The sequence below is a fragment of the Staurois parvus genome, unplaced genomic scaffold (genome assembly GCF_062004578.1).
Source record: "Staurois parvus isolate SC_StPar_1 unplaced genomic scaffold, SC_StPar_1.0 ptg000580l, whole genome shotgun sequence".
Taxonomy (NCBI): domain Eukaryota; kingdom Metazoa; phylum Chordata; class Amphibia; order Anura; family Ranidae; genus Staurois; species Staurois parvus.
In genome coordinates this window covers 95,949-105,678 of record NW_028318376.1, presented here as the reverse complement: position 1 = coordinate 105,678, position 9,730 = coordinate 95,949, and positions in this window count along the sequence as shown.

Here is a 9,730-nt window from a genome sequence, read left to right as displayed (position 1 = left end):
CCCATTTCCCTTTTAAATGTCGACCTTAAACTATTTGGTAAAATTTTGTCAATGCGTCTGGTTGACTCAATCCCAAATTTGAACCATTCTGACCAAGTGGGATTTGTCCCTACTAGGGAAGCCAGGGACAACACAACCAAAGCTATAAAGATGATCCATGCTGTTCAGTCATGAAACATCCCTATGTTGCTCCTCTCAACCGACGCTGAAGGAAACATTAAGACACATTTGTCTAGGTCAAAGGATCATGTAGTGGATACAGGCCATTTATTCACATCCTTCCACCCAGGTGAAGGTAAATGGTCACCTGTCTTTCTCCATTGCGATTACCAATGGGACCCGACAGGGGTGCCTTCTTTTGCCGATGATATTCATTTTTTTTCTTGAGCACTTCTTGTGTAAGGAGAGAAATAATCTGGATATCATGGACATCCCTGTCGACCCCATGCTGTCTCCAAAAGTAGCTGCCTGCACAGATAATTTTCTGTTCTTCCTCTCCAACCTTCTGGTCTCCCTTTCTAATCTGCTTTCAGAGCTGAAGATCTATGATACTCTTTCATTGCTTAGGGTTAATAGTAAAAATCAGAAGCTCTAAATGTACCTATGTTGGTTGCTCAGGCCACCCTCCTCAAGGCCGACTTCTCTTCTAAATTGGCTGTGTCCCATACCAAATATTTGGGCATATACCTTCCTTCTAGACTGAAAGATTTTTCCAGCTGAATTTCCCACCATTCTTAACCTCCATAAAAAAGGACCTCTCCACCTGGCAGAACGGCTTGTTCTCCTGGTTCGGATGCTGCAGTATTGCAAAAATGAATGTCATGCCAAGATTGCTTTATCCTCTTCGGGCTCTCCCAGTCCATGTACTGAGCTTTTTCCTTTAGGCAGCTAACAGAACTATCATCAAGGACCTGTCACGTGTCCCAGAAGACTACAGGACCATTCATGAAGCACAGCGCTACTAGTGCATGCGCAGTGGGTACCCGGCTGTGAAGCTGCAAGCAGTCACAGTCGGATGCCCACACTGAAGATGCCGGCCTCCAGGAATCCAGGACGGCAGGTGAAACTGGCTGTGGGGGACACACCACGGGACCGAGGGACAGGTAAGTGGCTGTTTTTTAAGTAATCAGCTACAGTTTTCGTAGATGCTGACTTTTATTTTTTGACTCCGCTTTAAGCAATGGGTACAAGTGGAACAAGCCCTGGCGGGGGTACCATTGAGCTCCTTACCATGGTGCCATATGGATTATCTATTCTGATCCTGCATTCACTACTCTGGTGTACTCCTACTCAATTTATTAAATGGAACAAATGTGGTTCCTCACATCACTCGTGCCAGTTTGAGCATGACCTGAAGCGACATACCTAGGCTCTGGCCAACATGTTGCGTGACAGTTCACGTGACTTCTTCAGGGTAATGTGATCTGTTACACAACATGTAGGGTGGAGCCTAGTGATGTCACTTCCAGTCATGCTCAAACAGGCAAAAGTGATGTGAGGAACCATTTTGATTAATGGCTATAATATGCTGTTGATTCATTACTTTTGTGAGTACATTTTTTACTTGAATAAAGTGTTCATATTTTATGGGGTTGCACTATGATCTATTCCCTTTATCTTTTATCATATACACCTTAATTCCACTGGATATCCGAGAGCCATATTCCCCTAAAGGGCCAGAACTAGTGAAGTCATTACTAAGGATCGGCAGTGGATAAGCAGAATCTGGTTTTATCCCTAGGTGTGTAAGACCTATCCGTTAAGTCAGAGGTGAGTGCATGGTGCACCTACCCGGTGATGGGAAACACCACAGTATAGTCGGCATGGTGGAGTAACGCATATATGTTCACCATAATTTGGAGTCACATATAATTTGTCTAATGTGAGTGGATACTGTAACACGTTTAATTTTTGGTTATACAAAACAGTGTTGCACTATGGTATGTTTTTGGTTATTTTGCATGGATCTGGAGTTTAAAGAAGCATAATACGTGGAAGGAGCACGTCACGGATCAGAAATTTGGAGACACATTTTCCTTATAAAGCGTGTTTTTGGCCTATTATAATTTATAGGTCATATGGTCTGATATTAAAAATCCCATTTCAGTCTTTGCAGATGACACCAAGCTGTGCAGTGGAATAATGTCCTTACAGGATGTCTTCAACTTACAAGCCGACGTCAATGCACTGTTTACTTGTACAAAAATAATAATATAGCGAGTGCTCTTTAGATCATCAGAAAGCAGCTTGCATAAGATCAACCTCTAAAAAATCTTCAACAGAATAATATATAAATGCAGCGCTCATAATACAGTGCAATAGTGACGATGCGCAATCTTATGCGCTAAAATAGTGAGCATGACTGTGGTGTTTTATATGAAGACAATGGTAAGTATAGTGTGACATCATTAAATGGTGACATAGATATAACCAATCAATTCCATATGAATAAAAAGTCTATAAAATCATCAAGATATTTCAATGAACTTGTGCAAAAGCTCCTAGAAACCTGTGTCAATGCTATTATGTGCTCGTGACTTCCGTGATATGAAGAAAAAAGGGGTGTGCTTGCACTCACCAGACCCAAAATAATAATGTGCATATAATGAAGGTGGTCATCTAGGCCTCAATGGATACGTGATACTCCGATGGCACAGGAACCTGGGTAAGACCTCTGCACCTCTCAAATGGACCCTCTGGAAGGACCTCTTCGCTGTCTTTATAGCCCAGTGGTAGATGCACTTCAGCACACACGCCACCTTTAGTGGCTCAGAAAAAAGCCACTGGAAACAAAGTGCTAATATAGTGTAGCAATTTTATTTTAAACGGTGGTGTACAAATAGCAGCATTAGCAGTCCAAAGCCATAAGCACAATCAACAGTGGTGGGTAGCATCAATTACACCATATATAAGGATGGTAGAAGCAGCTGGTGAATATATTGCATGCAAGTCAAAATAGCTGCTGATTTAGCACATGGCAAGCTAATACCCTGAGGCGTTTTGTGTGATGGCACCATCGCACGAAACGCATCAGGGTATTAGCTTGCCACACCGACGTCCTACTCTACTGCTGATCACTGCTGTGAGCCATGTGCTAAATCAGATCTGGGGGTTCTGGTAGATCACAAGTTTAATAATGGCATGCAATGCCAGGCTGCGGTTTCTAAAGCGAACAAAATCCTCTCTTGTATTAAAAGAGGTATAGACTCCAGAGAGAGATATCATATTACCCCGGTACAAATCATTCGTAACACCTCATCTAGAATATGCAGTTCAGTTTCGGGCACCAATTCACAAAAAGAACATTGGGGAACTTGAGAAAGTGCAGAGAAGGGCAACTAAACTGATAAGAGGCATGGAGGAGATCAGCTATGAGGAAAGATTAGAGGAACAGAATTTATTCTCTCTGGGGAAGAGGAGATTAAGGGGGGATATGATCAACATGTATAAATACATCAATGGTTCATATAGTGAACTCGGTGTAGAGCTATTCACCCTGAGGTCATCACAGAGGACAAGGGGGCACTCTTTATGTCTGGAGGAAAAGAAATGTAATCTCCAAACACGGAAAGGTTTCTTCACAGTGAGAGCTGTGAAAATGTGGAATAGACTCCCTCCAGCGTTGGTTCTGGCAAACTCAGTGGATTGCTTAAAAAAAGGTCTGGATTGTTTCTTAGATACACAGAATATAACAGGATACTAACATTTATAGGTAAAGTTGATCCAGGGAATATTCGATTGCCTCTTGGGGGATCAGGAAGGAATTTATTTCCCAGCAGGAGCAAATTGAATCATGCTTTGCTGGGGTTTTTTTGCCTTCCTCTGGATCAATTGTGGGTATAGGATTATAACTTTTTTTTTTTTCTATGGTTGAACTGGATGGACTTTTGTCTTTATTCAGCCAGACTAACTATGTAATGTTATGTCAAGGTGACCAGGGAGTGTATGTGGTGCTATCAACACCGTGCTTGAATTGTAGCCCTACAATTCAAGCACGGTGTTGATAGCACCACATATACTGGATTGAATGTTTATTCTGTTACAATTTTTTTTGGACTGTCACTTTGTTTCCAAAGCTTATGGTTCTATTTTTGATAAGATAGCACACCACATTTTTTTCATCTATTTATTTCGTGTGAGTACACCAGCAATCTTCTTCCCTGATATTATTACTATAATTTGAACATAGCAGCACATAGGTCTTTACCATTTGCATTTCTCTGATCCTTGCTCATTCCACTGTGAAGGAGACCACCTTACCAACCGTTCAGTGTCTGCTATCCCTCTCTGCCAATCCCTCCACTGGCTTCCACTCACTCAACAAATAAAATTTGTTCCTGCTCTAAAGTATTATTATTATTGTAATACAGGATTTATATAGTGCCAACAGTTTGCTCAGCGCTTTACAAAATGAAGGTAGACATTAGTTGCAATACAATTTGGTACAAGAGGAAACAGAGGGCCCTGCTTGTTAGTTTACAATCTAGGAGGAAGGGTTGAGTGATACAAAAAGTAATAGCTGTTGGGGGGATGAGCTGATGGAGGAAATAAATGGCGGTTTACTAGGTAGAAGCAGGATAGACTTCTTTAAAGAGAGGTTTTCAGGGATAGTCTAAAGGTGGATAGATCAGGAGACAGCTGGACAGATTGGGGTAGAGAATTCCAAAGGATGGGAGAAGCTCGGGAGAGGTCTTGGAGGCGAGCATGGGAGGAGGCGACACAGGAACTAGACAGCAGAAGGTCTTGGGAGGATTGAAGAGAGCAGTTTGGTTGATATTTTGAGACCAGATTGGTGATGTAGCTGGGGCAGAGTTGTGGATGGCTTTGTAAGTTGTTAGTATTTTGAATTTTATTCGTTGAGTGAGTGGAAGCCAGTGGAGGGATTGGCAGAGAGGGATAGCAGACACTGAACGGTTGGTAAGGTGGATGAGCCTGGCAGCAGTATTCATGATGGACTGGAGGGATAGCCTATGTAAAGGTAAGCCAATGAGGAGGGAGTTGCAGTAGTCAAGTCAAGAGATTACCAGGAAGTGAATTAGGATATTGTGGTATCATTGGTTAAAAAGAGGCGTATTCTGGAGATGTTGTGGGGGTTGAGGCGGCATGATTTGGACAAGGATTGGATGTGGGCCTGAAAGGATAGTTCAGAATCCAGGGTTACACCTGGCACCTTGGCATGCAGGGATGGGTTGATAGTGGTGCTATTGATCCTGACTGAGAAATCAGGGGAAGAGGCATGTGGGGGAGGGAATATTATGAGCTCAGTTTTGGATAGATGGAGTTTTAGGAAGTGGAGTGACATCCAGTCTGATATGTCTGTTAGTAAATCGGTGATACGTGTGGAAACTGATGGGGTGAGCTGAGGAATAGAGAGATAGATTTGTGTGTCATCAACATAGAAATGGTATTGGAAACCATAGGAAGCTATCAGCTGACCCAAGGAAGAAGTGTAGATCGAGAATAGGAGAGGTCCAAGGACAGAACCTTGGGGGCCCCCGACAGTAAGAGGAGTAGAAGAGGAGGACGTAGAGTTGTAAGTGACACTGAATGTGCGGTCTGATAGGTAAGATTCAATCCAATGGAGAGCACAGTCACGGAGACCAAGTAAATAGAGTTTTTTTTTTGAGGAGGGGGTGGTCAACTGTGTGAAAGGCAATGGAGAGGTCCAAGAGCAAGAGTATAGAATAGTGACCATTGGTTTTAGCAGTTAGTAAGTCGTTTGTGAGTTTTAGGAGAGCAGTTTCTGTGGAGTGTTGTGGGTGAAATCCAGACTGAATGGGATCAAGAAGGTTATTTTCAATAAGGTGGCAGCTCAGCTGGTTGTAGACTAGACGTTCAAGGAGTTTGGAGGCAAAAGGAAGTAAGGAGATGGTTCTTAGGTTGCCAAAATTGGCAGGTTCCAGTGAGGCTTTTTTAAGTATGGGGGTGACTAACGCATGTTTTAGAGAGTTGGGGAAGAAGCCAGTAGAAAGGGAGAGATTGAAGATATGAGTTAAAGAATGAAGGATAGAGCCAGAGGGTGACCGTAGTATTTGCGAGGGAACAGGGTTCAGGGGCAGGTGGTTAGGTGGGCTTTAGAAAACAGTTTACCAACCTCCTCTATAGCAGCTGGGTTAAACAAGGGAAGTATAGATTGTGCAGGTGGACAAGGAGTGTAGGGTGAGGGAGATATCTGTACAGTGGAGATCTCATCACGAATTGTATCAATCTTATTTTTGAAGTGAATAGCAATCTCCTCCGCAGCGAGTGAGTTGGTGGGTGGAGGTAGAGAAGGACAAAGTGGAGAGTTAAAGGTAGAAAAGAGTTGGCGGGGATTGTGTGAGAGGGTGTTAATGAGAGTGATAAAATAGGTCTGTTTGGCAGTGTGGAGACAAGAATTGTATTCTTGAAGGGCAGATTTATATTGGTCCAAGTCTTGCTGGGTCTTAGTCTTACACCATAAATGCTCAAGAGTACATGTTTTGAGGCATCTGGTATTGTCTGTTTGCCAGGGCTGTAGCAGTCAGGGCCTAAATCTGTGTGTAGTGAGGGGGGCCAATGTGTCCAGGGTGGATGACAGTAAACTATTGCAGACAGAAGTGACCAGGTTGGGGCAGGACAGGGCTGAGATTCTGTCATAGAGACAATCTGTTGCCAAAAAAAGAAGAGCAGGGTTAAGATAACGGAGGTTTCTATGGGTAACTGTTTGGTGGTTGGAAGCCAAGGAGAGAGTGAAGCTAAAAGAGAGTGATAAGAGAGAGGAAGAGGAAAGTTGGTGAGGTTGCAAGGAGTGCACAGGTATCAGAATACAAGGTCGAGGCAGTTACCATTCGAGTGAGTAGAAGCATGTGTCCATTGTTTTAGGTCAAAAGAAGTGGTTAGGCTCAGAAGTTTAGAGGTAGCAGGAGTGTTAAGATTACAGGGAGGTTGAAGTCACCAAGAATGATAGTGGGAAGTTCAGAAGAGAGAAAGTAAGACAACCAGGCAGAGAAGTCATCAAGGAAGCTTGATACCGGTCCAGGAGGACGATAGATCACAGTAATTCTTAACTAAACTGAAGAGAACAGACGAATACAGTGAACTTCAAATGAGGAGAGGGACAGAGAAGGAGATGAATGGAGGACCTGAAAAGTGCTTTGAGGGGATAGGAGGATTCCTACTCCACCTCCTTTCTGTCCACTAGGCCTGGGAGAGTGAGTCCAGAGGAGACCACTATAGGAGAGGGCAGCAAGAGAGGGAGAGTCAGATTCATGAAGCCAGGTTTCTGTAATTGCAAGCAAGTTAAAGGAGTTTGTGATAAAAATGTCATGGACAGAGGTGAGTTTGTTACAGACAGAACAGGCGTTCCAGTGGGCACAGGAAAAGGGGAGGCTTCTTCTAGGAAGAAGAGGAATAGTAACTAGATTGTGTGGATTGCGGCTGCTGTTGGAGGATAGGGGGTGCCGGGTATGTTGATCAAAGGAAAAAGATGGAGGCCCAGGATTTGGGGAAATGTCTCCAGATGTTAGGAGAAGCAGCCGGGTGAGAGAGGTAATATGGGAGTATAACTTATATGGAGGGACAGGTCCCAGTGTCCTGGAGGCTTTATTAGTGTGAGGGTTCAGAATTATCAGGAGTTGATGAGTACAGTAAAGAGGTGAAGAATGGAGTGAAGGTGATATATATAAGCTGTGGGGTGGAGAAGAGGGGTGAAGGAGAGAAAGTTTGAAGAGAGAGGACACAACTGTGAGAAGGAGGAGTAGGGAATGCATGTTACAGAGTGGTGAGATGAAGCAGACTGGATAAGAGCTGAAAGAGCTGGATGGGGAAACAGGTCACCTGTAGTCTAATTAGTAGTTGAAGTTGTCTGCTGTTGTTTCCCGCTTTATGCATTCACTGAAGTGCAGAGTCGAAGTGTAACACTTAATCCACGATTAATACTTTATCCACAATGATATTTGACAATGCTGCCCCTGGCTGTGCTGCCCTTGGCTGTGCCTCCCCTAAGGAAGGCCTAAATTTATACTGAGTTGGGTGGGGGAATTGCCAATTAATCAATTAGGAATGCTTAGCAGAGACATGGCTAGCAGGGCAAACTTCTCACGCCAAAGGAGGACTACAAGAGAAAAGAGAGCAGGAGGGCAGAGTTGTAAAGAATAGGATCAGCTCATAAATTTTGGGTTAGACAATAGGAGTAAAATAAACACCACAGTAATATGGATTAAAGTTAAAGATTTTTGATGCAGTAAGAATGACCAATTAGAACATTGATAGTTATGAATCAGCTTTAGTTAGAGGTGGAATTTAAAAGCAGTATAGGTTACACATAGCCAGGGGAGGACTGACCATTTGGAAACTCGGGCACTGCTCGAGGGCCCGGGGTCAGTAGGGGTCCCCATGAGATGTCCCTGGTACCTTTTTCATAGGCTTTTTTGAGTTTGGGCAAGGACACAGGAGCCCCATGATCCCCTATTGCCCAGGGGCCTCATGAGTTGTCAGTCCGCCCCTACACATAGCAGTGCAAGGTGAATTAGCATTCATACATGGCATGGGCGATATTACAGTTGGATATTGCTCTCAGACAATTAACATATAACAGTGCAGGGTGAATTAGCATTCACACATGGCATGGGCGATATTACAGATGGATATTCAAGACTTCTATATTTCTGGTCCCCTGGATATTCTGCCCTATTTGGGCGGATAGTAGGCAACGCTTGATAACGTACGATAATGTATGTTGCAATGTTTATGTTTTTGCTTCTCTGTGCACTGGCTTGTTCCTTGGAGATGTGGCTATTTTTCTTGGTCTCTGTACTGTTACCATGTGTTGTACAAAATCATTTACAAAAAAAAAAATAGTTGCTCACAAATATAGGTGCTACTGAAAACTGATGACAATAAGGTGTGATTGTGAAGAGTGGGATATTTTCTTTCGGAAGATAAAACTTATAAAATTTTAGTAAAGAGACATGGTCATATTTTTCTTCGGCTGCATGTTTGCTCTAAGTGTGAAGGCATTTTTTCCAAAAATTCCCCCCAGAAAATCAACATTTTTAAGTAAGTTTATGATTTTGTTTGGTCACATTCATAGCCATCTTGGGCCACATGTAGGACACCCCTGGGTTAAAATCGTTCAGGTTTTTCTGCAGTTTGTGTCCCGTCTTAGGAAATTTACTCCTCTCTTTGTACTGTTGACTCTTGCCATTAGGATAGAAAGTATATTGAAAACCTAAATGGAAATTTTAGAATTTTCACAAGAGCACTAGGTGCAGGGAAGTGTTAAAAACTGATCTCCTTCTTTTAATGAAGTTTATTACTTTGCATCTCATACCTGTTCACCTCCTGGACAAGAGTAATTTTTACACTATGGACCTGTTTATTCAGCAATAACTGTCATTACTAAAGATAGCAAGGTAATACTTACATGTTTTTTTTTTTTTTACAAACAAGGCTTTCTGTTTGTGATATTGTCCTGCAACAATGATTTTAAAATCCTTAGAAAATAAAACACAACAAAACTAAACAAAATGCATTTTTTTCTCTTTTTTTTTAGCAGTATCAGTGTAAAAATAAATGTGTCACTGCATATAAAATGTGGACATTTTATTCTGTAATTTGTCTTGTTTAAAATGTCACTAAAATGTAATTCTGGTACAAAGCATTTCAAAGTTATTTACAAATAAAATAGTGTTTTTTTTTCTCAATGTTGTACTCTTTTAAATGGGAACTGTCTAAATAGTTAATAACTAAAATAGAAACAAACAAAAAA